The 12,126-nt window shown below is 37.2% G+C and overlaps 1 non-coding gene across 1 annotated transcript; it reads left to right on the top strand.

Moving 5' to 3' along the window:
* The first annotated feature begins 993 nt into the window (after positions 1-993).
* On the top strand, positions 994-1,101 carry LOC112753440 (small nucleolar RNA R71). The gene has a single exon (XR_003177828.1). It is a non-coding gene; the product is annotated as a small nucleolar RNA R71 (small nucleolar RNA).
* Positions 1,102-12,126: the final 11,025 nt, after the last annotated feature.

The following is a 12,126-nucleotide window of genomic DNA, read 5'->3' as shown; positions in this document are numbered from 1 at the left end:
ACCAAGAAACTTGGCAGTTTGCTCTTCAGTGACATCCTCATTCTCTTCTGAAGAGGAATACTCATCAGAGCTCATGAAGGGTATGAGGAGGTTCAATGGAATCTCTATGGTCTCTAGATGAGCCTCAGAGTCCTTTGGTTCCTCAGAGGGAAGCTCCTTATTGATCACTGGACGTCCCAGGAGGTCCTCCTCCTTGGGATTCACGTCCTCTCCTCTCCTCAGAGGTTCGGCCATGGCGCTTATGTCAATGGCCTTGCACTCTCCTTTTGGGTTCTCTTCTGTATTGCTTGGGAGAGTACTAGGAGGGATATCAGTGATCCTTTTACTCAGCTGGCCCACTTGTGCTTCCAGATTTCTAATGGAAGACCTTGTTTCATTCATGAAACTTACAGTGGCCTTAGATAGATCAGAGACTAGATTTGCTAAATTAGAAGCATTTTGTTCAGAGTTCTCTGTCTGTTGCTGAGTGGATGATGGAAAAGGCTTCCTATTGCTAAACCTGTTTCTTCCACCATTATTAAAGCCTTGTTGAGGCTTTTGATCCTTCCATGAGAAATTTGGATGATTTCTCCATGTTGAATTATAGGTGTTTCCATAAGGTTCAACTAAGTAATTTACCTCTGCTATTGTAGGGTTCTCAGGATCATAAGCTTCTTCTTCATGAGAAGCCTCTTGAGTACTGTTGGATGCAGCTTGCATTCCATGCAGACTCTGAGAGATCATATTGACTTGCTGAGTCAATATTTTATTCTGAGCCAATATGGCATTCAGAGTATCAATCTCAAGAACTCCCTTCTTCATAGGCGTCCCATTATTCACAGGATTCCTTTCAGAAGTGTACATGAACTGGTTATTAGCAACCATGTCAATGAGTTCTTGAGCTTCTGCAGGCGTTTTCTTTAGGTGAATGGATCCACCTGTAGAAGTGTCTAGTGACATCTTTGATAGCTCAGATAAACCATCATAGAATATATCCAGGATGGTCCATTCTGAAAGCATGTCAGAAGGACACTTTTTGGTCAACTGTTTGTATCTTTCCCAAGCTTCATAGAGAGATTCACCTTCTTTCTGTCTGAAGGTTTGAACATCAGCTCTAAGCTTGCTCAGCTTTTGAGGAGGAAAGTACTTGGCTAAGAAAGCCGTGACCAGCTTATCCCAAGAGTTCAGGCTGTCTTTGGGTTGAGAATCCAACCATAATCTAGCTCTGTCTCTTACAGAAAAAGGGAAAAGCATGAGCCTGTAGACTTCAGGATCTACTCCATTAGTCTTAACAGTATCACATATCTGCAAGAATTCAGTTAAGAACTGAAAAGGATCTTCAGATGGAAGTCCATGAAACTTGCAGTTCTGCTGCATCAGAGAAACTAATTGAGGTTTCAGCTCAAAGTTGTTTGCTCCAATGGCAGGAATGGAGATGCTTCTTCCATGTAAATTGGAATTAGGTGCAGTAAAGTCACCAACCATCTTCCTTACATTATTATTATTTTCGGCTGCCATCTCCTTTGCCTGTTCGAAAATTTCTGAAAGGTTATCTCTGGATTGTTGTATTTTAGCTTCTCTTAATTTTCTCTTCAGAGTCCTTTCAGGTTCTGGATCTGCTTCCACAAGAATGTTCTTATCCTTGTTCCTGCTCATATGACAAAGAAGAAGGCACAGAAAAATAATAATAATAATAGAAATCCTTTATACCACAGTATAGGGATCCCTTTGTGAGTGGAAGAAAAGAGGGGGAGACAAAGAATGTGATGTAAAGGAAGAAATGCAACTGTACTGATGGAAGAGATGTGAGATGAGATGTTAGGATATGAATGAATAAATAGAATAGGATGGGGGAGGTATAATTTTCGAAAATTATTTTGAAAAGGAGTTAGTGATTTTTGAAAATTGGTTTTTGAAAATTTGTTAGTATTTTTCGAAAATTTTTTTTGAAATAAAAATAAAAATAAAAATAATTAGTTAATTAAAAAGAAATTTTTGAAAAAGGGGGAGATATTTTCGAAAATTAGAGAGAGAGAGTTAGTTAAGTAGTTTTGAAAAAGTTAAGAAACAAACGAAAAGTTAGTTAGTTAGTTGAAACAAATTTTGAAAAGATAAGAAGTTAGGAAGTTAGAAAAGATATTTTGAAAAGATATTTTTGAACAAGATAAGATAAGAAGATATTTTGAAAAGATATGATAGGATTAGTTTTGAAAAAGATTTGATTTTTAAAATCACAATTAATGACTTGATTCATAAGAAATCACAAGATATGATTCTAGAACTTAAAGTTTGAATCTTTCTTAACAAGCAAGTAACAAACTTCAAATTTTTGAATCAAAACATTAATTGTTTATGTTATTTTCGAAAATTTGGTATAAAAATAAGAAAAAGATTTTTGAAAAATATTTTTGGAATTTTCGAAAATAACTAAGAAATTTGAAAAAGATTTGATTTTTGAAAAAGATTTTGAAAAAGATAAGATTTTCAAATTGAAAATTTGATTTGACTCATAAGAAACAACTTTGATTTTTTTAAAAATTTTTGAAAAAGTCAACTCAATTTTCGAATTTGATGAGAGAAAAAGGGAAAGATATTTTTTTGATTTTTTTTTTTGAATTTTTTATGAAAACATGAAAAATATGCAATGCATGAAATTTTTAGATCAAAACAATGAATGCATGCAAGAATGCTATGAATGTCAAGATGAACACCAAGAACACTTTGAATGTCATGATGAACATCAAGAACATATTTTTGAAAAATTTTTAATGCAAAGAAAACATGCAAGACACCAAACTTAGAATTCTTTAATGCTTACGCACTAAGAATTCAAGAATGCATATGAAAAACAACATACAACACAAAACAAAAAATCATCAAGATCAAACAAGAGGACTTACCAAGAACAACTTGAAGATCATGAAGAACACTATGAATGCATGAAATTTTCAAAAAATGCTAGATGCATATGCAAGTGACACCAAACTTATGATATGACTCAAGACTCAAACAAGAAACATGAAATATTTTTTTGATTTTTGTGATTTTCTAAATTTTTTTTGGATTTTTATTTTATATTTTTCGAAAAATTATTTTGAAAAAGGAAAATAAGGATTCCAAAATTTTTAGTATGAATTCCAGGAATCTTGCCATGTTAGTCTAAAGCTTCAGTCCAGGAATTAGACATGGCTTACTAGCCAACCAAGCTTTCAATGAAAGCTGCAGTCCAAAACACTAGACATGGCCAATGGCCAGCCAAGCTTCAGCATTTAACACCAGAGTATATTGATCTTGATAACAAATTGCTGCTCATCATTTAACAAGCATGTAACTTGCCTCTGATGGTTTGGAAGCCTCAGTCCAAAAGAATTTAGACATGGCTCTACAGCCAGCCAGGCTTCACATGCTTCATGAAACACTAGAATTCATTCTTTAAAAATTTTGAATAAATTTTTGAAAACATTTTTATTTTATTTTTTTTTCGAAAACATATGAGAGATTTTTGAAAATATTTTTGAAAGATTTTTGAAAATAAAATAAAAAGAAAATTACCTAATCTGAGCAACAAGATGAATCGTCAGTTGTCCAAACTCAAACAGTCCCCGGCAACGGCGCCAAAAACTTGGTGCACGAAATTGTGATCTCCAAGCTCGAACAATCCCTGGTAATGGCTCCAAAGCTTGGTGCTTTGATCTTAATTCATAATTGTCACAACTTCGATACAACTAACCAGCAAGTGCACTGGGTCGTCCAAGTAATACCTTACGTGAGTAAGGGTCGAATCCCACGGAGATTGTTGGTATGAAGCAAGCTATGGTCACCTTGCAAATCTCAGTTAGGCAGATATAAAGTGATAATGGTGTTTTCGAATATCATATAATAAAATAGGGATAGGAATACTTATGTAAATCATTGGTAAGAATTTCAGATAAGCGAATGGAGATGCTTGTCGTTCCTCTGAACCTCTGCTTTCCTACTATCTTCATCCAATCAGTCTTACTCCTTTCCATGGCTGGCTGTATGCAAGGGCATCACCGTTGTCAGTGGCTACATCCCCTCCTCTCAGTGAATAATATGCTCACGGACCCTGTCACGGCACGGCTATTCATCTGTCGGTTCTCGATCATGCTGGAATAGGATTCACCATCCTTTTGCGTCTGTCACTAACGCCCAGCACTCGCGAGTTTGAAGCTCGTCACAGTCATTCAATCATTGAATCCAACTCGGAATACCACAGACAAGGTTTAGACTTTCCGGATTCTCTTGAATGCCGCCATCATTCTAGCTTATGCCACGAAGATTCCGGTTAAGAGATCTAAGAGATATTCATTCTAGCTTATTTCATGTAGAACGGAAGTGTTTGTCAGGCACGTGTTCATAGGGGAGATGGTGATGAGCGTCACACATAATCATCACCTTCATCACGTTCTTGGGTGCGAATGGATATCTTAGAAGAGAAATAAGAAGAGTTGAATAGAAAACAGTAGTACTTTGCATTATTCTTTGAAGAACAGCAGAGCTCCACACCTTAATCTATGGAGTGTAGAAACTCTACCGTTAAAAATACATAAGTGAAGGTCCAGGCATGGCCGTGTGGCCAGCCCCCTATGGTCTATGAACAATGCATTCAAAGATGATCCTAAGATCCTAAGATGATCAAAAGATGGTCAAAAAGACGTCTAATACAATAGTAAGAGGTCCTATTTATAATAAACTAGTCACTAGGGTTTACATGAGTAAGTAATTGATGCATAAATCCACTTCTGGGGCCCACTTGGTGTGTGTTTGGGCTAAGCTTAAGTGTTCCACGTGCAGAGGCCATTTGTGGAGTTGAACGCCAGTTTCTGTGCCAGTTTGGTCGTTCAACTCTGGTTTTGGATCCTTTTCTGGCGCTGGACGCCAGATTTGGGCAGAAGGCTGGCGTTGAACGCCAGTTTACGTCATCAATTCTTGGCCAAAGTATGGACGATTATACATTGCTGGAAAGCCCTGGATGTCTACTTTCTAACGCAATTGGAAGCGTGCCATTTCGAGTTCTGTATCTCCAGAAAATCCACTTTGAGTGCATGGAGGTCAGAATCCAACAGCATCAGCAGTCCTTCTTCAACCTCTGAATCTGATTTCTGCTCAAGTCCCTCAATTTCAGCCAGAAAATACCTGAAATCACAGAAAAACACACAAACTCATAGTAAAGTCCAGAAATGTGAATTTAACATAAAAACTAATGAAAACATCCCTAAAAGTAACTAAATCCTACTAAAAACATACTAAAAACAATGCCAAAAAGCGTATAAATTATCCGCTCATCAAAACCCTAACCTTAAATTGAGGTTCAATTTGTGTTAAAATCATGTAGAAAAGATGGGGTTTTAGTGGCTGCTAATTTATTAAGAATTATAGTAAAAATCGATTGCTGAAAAGACTGAAAAACGGGTAAAAACAAAGAAAGAATCTGAAGAATTTATGAAGAACATGAAGAACACTTTGAGTGTGATGAAGAACAATGAAGAACACCTTTTTGATTCATAAAAGAGCAAGGAAGTAATTAATTTTGTGTTTGGGGGGTTATTTTGTAATTTCTAAAAGTTAGGGTGGTTAAAGTAGAAATATTAAAAGTTACGGGTGGTAAAAAGTGAATTTTAAAGGTTAAAAGTTAAAAAGGGGTAATTTTCGAAAATATATTAATAAAATAATAAATAATAATAAAATATTAAATAATAATATTTAATTAAAAATAATATTTTAATAAAAATAATAAAATAATGCGGAAAAGGCAGTTTTCTGTAAAAGCTTTAGAAAGACAACTTTAAGCGTAGAATCTTATAATTACCTTCATAAAACACTTAGGGAGTGGTAAAAACATATTAGTGAGGCAAAGATAAAGGAAAGATAAAAAGTTGAAGAAAAGATAAAAATTGAAGAGAAAGTCTGTAAAGTTTTAATGACAGAAAAACAGACAGAGACTAGTGAACGAACTAGGGCAACATAGCTAGTCCTGGAATTGCGAATATGGTTAGGTATTATATGAAAAGTTAAACTGTTTCAGTATAGACTTAATGAAACTATACTTGGGACAAACTAACTATTCATACCGAAATTTACATAAGCTTTAAATACATACGTTAAACAGAGAAGTCAGAGTAGAGTAAAGAAACACAGAGAACAGAGTAACCATAGTAAAGTAAAGAGATAAAGAGAAAAAGAGTAATATAGATACAGATGAAAAGAGTAATCAGAGAAGAGAAAAGAGATGCAAAGAACAGAGTAATTAAAACAGAGTAAAGAGATACAGAGAAAGAAAGAGGTATTGCATAAGAATGTGAAAGTGATGATGAATAATGAGAATGATAATGAATGATGATAATGAGAATGATTATGTGATGATCTGCTGCGTGAAGGCAGTCAGATAGATGGTGGTACTACCACTGAGAGTGCTTTCCTGGGATACTTAGCTATAATGCTATTCTGTAAGTCAGAGGACTTTTACAGAGGTATCGAGAACACACGACTAGCATATACTCCTGTAAGTCAAAGGACTCTTACAGTGAGAGTGTGTGTGTATGCTCCTGTAAGTCAAAGGACTCTTACAGTGAGAGCGTGTGTATGCTCCTGTAAGTCAAAGGACTCTTACAGAGAGTGTGTTGGGCAGATATAAGTTAACTAGCTCCACCGTGCAAGTCAAAGAACTCTTGCAGTGGTTTGCCTCACAAGTCAAAGGACTCTTGCGAGGGGCATTGCCAACAGAAAAGCCTTACCTGGGCAAAGGACTCCGGGTAACATCGGGAGCGGGTATGTAACTGACAAATGAGCTCATTACCTGCGCTAGGGCTAGACATGCATCATATTTGGTTGCGCATTTCCTCTGTTATGATTGTTGTTTGAATGTATGCCTTCTTTGTTTCATTCTATTCTCTGTGTCTGTGTTTTGTTTTCTTCTATTCTTTTGTTTGTGTTTTGCTTTCTGTTTTCTTTATTTTCTCTATTATCTGTTTTTTCTGTCTACTGCTTCTCGGTATTCTGCTGTTTATCTGCTAAACAACATGGAATTAATGAACGTAACTAATAACCCCGACCCTACTAAGAACTCCCCTGTTCTTACCCCTTCTCTCTCCCTTCCCCCTTCAGATGGAAGCATGAGTACCCTTCCGTAGTTCGCTGACGATCGTTCACAAAAAGAATTCCACTCTAAATAGTCTTCTAAGTCTAGAGTGAACTCCGTTACCTGTTTATATGTATATACTATGAGGCCAGCCAACGTCTGCACCCCGCTTTTCTACAAACTTTAGCCTAAGTCCTCCGTACGATGTTGCTGTTATGTGGCCACTCGATGAAGTACTTGAGAGACGCTATTTGATGACATATGATCGTGCAGAGGAGTAGCAGATGATGTTCTACCTTTTGGTGACGTTCCACCTGACTTGAGTTTTGAAGACTTAGAGCGTACTTTCCCTCGCTTTAGTAGTGTAGAGGGAATAGGTGAGTATAGAGTCTAGACTAGCCTGGGTGCCAGCTTAGGGACTTCTTGAATAGGTCAGGGCCTGGGATGTTGTATGTATATATATGTATTTAGTTATTATCTAGCTATATCTCTGGGTGTTCTAACTAAAAGTCTATACTCTAATAAAGGCTGGATCACTAAATGTTGTTAGCTGCTTGTGATGTATTTATGTGTGGTTGCTTATAACTGTTTTATCTGTTATTATTTGTGAATTGATTATGAATGATTCTGTCTATTAATCCAAATATTTTCAAAAAAAAAAAGTACCTCGCTAACTAACTACGCTTTTAACAACGAATCAGGCTCATATAATAAATAATAGACAATAATTAGGATGACAAATTGGTAGCACTCAGTTTCTGGTATGTTCTAGGCGTACTGAAAGTTGGGTCGTTACAATTTGGTATCAGAGCAGTTCGTTCCCAGTAGAGCCTGGGGAGTGGACTGACTATGCTTCATTGCATACTCTGCTTTTGTGTCTCACGCCATTAGGGTATCTTTAAGATACATTTGGCATGAATGTCTATGAGTGCTCATTTTGGGAATGTTCGTGCCTTACTTGAAATATTAAGACTGATCACCTTAATGTTGATTGTTTGGTGCGGATAGGACCTTAATGACTGCGAGTAGACATAGTTTAATCGAGTTCCGAATGACGAATCGATGCGAGGCACAACTATCCTCATAGCTGTTATGATCTCCATGGTTATGGTTATGTTATATTTGGATGCTGTAAGGAACGAACGCTTATTTTACTTGTGAGGAATCTGGACACACAGCTAGGATGTACCCAAGAAAGTTTTTTTGGAATCTAGTGCGAACCCAGCAACAAGGTCGAGTGTTTGCCATGACTGCTGATGATGCTATGCAATCAGACGCCCTGATCCAAGGTCAGTGTATTGTCAAAGATCGATTTCTAACTGTACTGTATGACTCAGGTCAATCGCATTCCTTTGTTTCTTTAACTGTTGCTTGTGAGTTGGGACTAGATTTCTCTGAGTTGAACTTTGATCTGATTGTCCATACACCTGCATCCCAAAATGCTTTGACTAGTTTAGTGTGCCTGTAAGTACCATTCACTATTAGGAACAGAACTTTTATACATGATCTAATATGTTTGCCTCTATGTGGTTTAGAAGTTATTCTAGGATTAGATTGGCTGTCCAAGTATCATGTTTTCCTTGATTGCTATGAAAGAACTGCTGTTATTCCGTCTGATAGTTTAGATATTAAACCATTTCTGTCTCATACTTTATATCGAAATTCTGTAAGAGTTGCATTAGACGGGAGTGATTGTGAGGGGTACGTTCTGTTAGCGGCTAGCTCGAATGATAGTGAACTAAGCTTAGAACGAATCCAAGTGGTGAAGGAATTTCCTGATATTTTCCCAGACGACATACCTGAGTTTCCTCCTCAGCGAGAGATAGAATTCAGCATTGAACTTGTACCTGGAACCGGACCGATTTCCATAGCACCGTACCGGATGTCACCACTGGAACTTGCAGAGTTGAAGAAGCAGTTGGATGAGCTACTTGGAAAAAAATTTATTCGTCCCAGTGCATCACCTTGGGGAGCTCTGGTGTTGCTAGTAAAGAAGAAGGATGGTGGAATGTAACTTTGTGTAGATTACCGATAGTTAAATAAAGTCACTATCAAGAACAAGTACCCACTTTCACGAATAGATGATTTGATGGATCAGTTAAAAGGTGCAACTAGGTTTTCGAAGATTGATTTGCGATCGGGCTATCACTAGATTCGAGTGAAAGAGTTAGATATACCAAAGACTGCATTTAGAACTCGATATGGTCACTATGAGTATACGGTTATATCGTTTGGACTAACTAATACTCCTGCGATTTTCATGGATTACATGAATCTTATTTTCCATCCGTACCTTGATCAGTTCATAGTAGTCTTCATAGACAATATTCTCATCTATTCGAAGACAGAAAGAGAGCATGAAGAGCATCTAAGGACTGTATTGCAGATACTATGGACTCGGAAGTTATATGCTAAACTATCAAAGTGCGAGTTCTGGACAGAGAAGGTGGCATTTTTGGGACATGTTACATCACAGGGAGGAATTGATGCCAGGGCATCTTGGCCAGTTTCATTGACCTTTTCTTTACTGTTTTTAGGATAGTTTCATACATTTCTTTAGGAAATAAGCTAGTTTTGGGTAAATATTCACTTATGCCTTGATTCAAGCATACATTGTGCATTTTACATAATTTCATGAGGATTTTGCATAAGTTTAGTGACAAATATTATGTTGCATTACTCATGACTGGGACTAGAGCTTTGATGCACTTTATTGCTTGATTTCAGGACCAAAAAGGAAGCAAGAAAAGGGGAGGTAACTGGCAAGATTAATGAGAAAAGTGATTGCCAATAACATTCTCAAAAACCCATCAATGCCCACGTTAACGTGAACTCTAACGTGGAGAAGAGAAGATGAGCCAACGTTAGTGACACTTAACATTGTCACTAACGTTGGCAATTACTCATAAGTGGCCATGTTAGAAGCCACGTTAACCTAGTTAACGTGGCCTCTAATGTTAAGGGGGGAAGAGAAGCCAACTTTAGTGACACTCAACATTGTCACTAACGTTGGCCTATGGTGCAAAGTACCACGTTAACTCCCACATTAACTTGGTTAACGTGGGAACTAACGTAAAGGATGAAGAGTTGTCGACAACGTTAGTGACACTCAACATTGTCACTAACGTTGAAGCAACCACACAACCCCCAAGAGTCACGTTAACCTCCACGTTAACTTAGTTAACGTGGAAGCTAACGATGAGGAATGAAGGATGAGCCAACGTTAGTGACACTCAACATTGTCATTAACATTGGGATGGCTAAAGATGGCTACGTTAAAGGTCACGTTAACCTAGTTAACGTGGACTCTAACGTGAGACCCAGGGGCACATTGGAACGTTAGTGACAATATTGAGTGTCACTAATGTTCTCGAAGGTTGGCAAGGACCACATTAGAAGCCACGTTAACCTAGTTAACGTGGGCTTTAACGTGAAACAAGAAGGGGCACACTGGAATGTTAGTGACAATGTTGAGTGTCACTAACGTTCTCGAAGGATTAACAAGGCAATGTTAAAAGCCACGTTAACCTAGTTAACGTGGGTTTTAACGTAAGGCAATGGGGTGCATTGAAACGTTAGTGACAATGTTAAGTGTCAGTAACGTTCTCGAACTTATATTCTCACTAAATATTAACACCCTAAACGTCCTGAGCTGAAGTCTCTGCCCACTTAGCACTTTCTCTCTGCAAGTAAAGCCAAGCCCAAATGAAGAAAAGAACTGCTTCAAACTCAAGATCCAAAGGCCTAGGACTTGAAGAGTAAACTAGAAGCTGAGAAGAGTAGTATATATAGGAGTAGCTTTGAATTGTAAAGAAGCTCTGGAGGCTGGGAAGAAGAGAACTACTCTCTGTATTTTACTTTCTTTGCAAATTCTAGTTTTATGATGTATTCTCCATTTTTGTTTTCATTTTCAAGAGCTATGAACAACTAAACCCCTTTCATTGGGTTAGGGAGCTCTGTTGTAATTTGATGGATCAATACTAATTTTCATTATTCTTCTTCTATCTTTCCTGTTGATTTTACTTGAAAGCTTTCGATCTTCATCCAATTGAGTAGTTATCTTGGAAGAGAAGCTATTCAAACTTGGATCTCTTTTGAACCTTGAAAGAAGAATGAAGAGATCAAGCTAGAAATGCTTTCTCATGCTGGACCAAATTGGGTTTGGATGGGTATGTGACTATAACCCTCTCAATACTTGATTTGGGAAATGCATGTGGTATAATCAGTGACCATACTTCATCTCTTCTCATGAGCAATTGACCAAGGAATTGGCTATTGATCAAGATTTGAGAGATTGAATTGCAAGAAATTGTAATTCAATCACTTAAGATTGCCAAGGAGATCAATGAGTGCATTGATTGAGGAAGAGATGAAAATGAACTTGATCCGGAGAATTGCAACATCTCCTAAGCCCAATGAACTCCCCATCTCTGATCTTACCCATTCTCTTTAATTTCTGCCATTTACTTTTATGAGCAAATCCCCCATTCCCATTTACAATTCTGCAATTTATTTTCAGTCATTTACTTCCAGTCCTTTAATTCTAGCATTTACTTTTCTATTATTTACATTCCTGCCATTTTATTTTCTGCAACTCTCAACCCAAATCCTGGATTCGCTCAACTAGAACATTCTTCTAATTAAAGTTACTTGATCAATCAATCCCTGTGGGATTCGACCTCACTCTATTGTGAGTTTTTAGTTGACGACAACTTCGGTACACTTGCCGAAGGAAGATTTGTTGAGAGACAAGTTTTCCGTGCATCAATTTTATGGTGCCGTTGCCGGGGATTGATTGTGCATCAACAATGATTAGATTGGAAGATCACTAGATTAAGCATTTTATTTTGTGAATTTTATTTTCTGTTTGAGTGATTTACTTTTTGTTTTAGTTATACTTCTTCCCTTCTCCCTCTACTCTTTTGTTTTTTCTTTGTTATTTTCAATTCTGTTTACTAACCCACTAACTATTTGATATATTGCATCACCCACAACTAACAGCAATTCTGACACAAATACTGTCTGCACCTATTTTCTCTGCTTGTACT

The sequence above is a fragment of the Arachis hypogaea genome, chromosome 15, assembly GCF_003086295.3.
Source record: "Arachis hypogaea cultivar Tifrunner chromosome 15, arahy.Tifrunner.gnm2.J5K5, whole genome shotgun sequence".
NCBI lineage: Eukaryota > Viridiplantae > Streptophyta > Magnoliopsida > Fabales > Fabaceae > Arachis > Arachis hypogaea.
The sequence above is the reverse complement of the archived record's forward strand: the minus strand, read 5'-3'. Positions and strand labels throughout refer to the sequence as shown.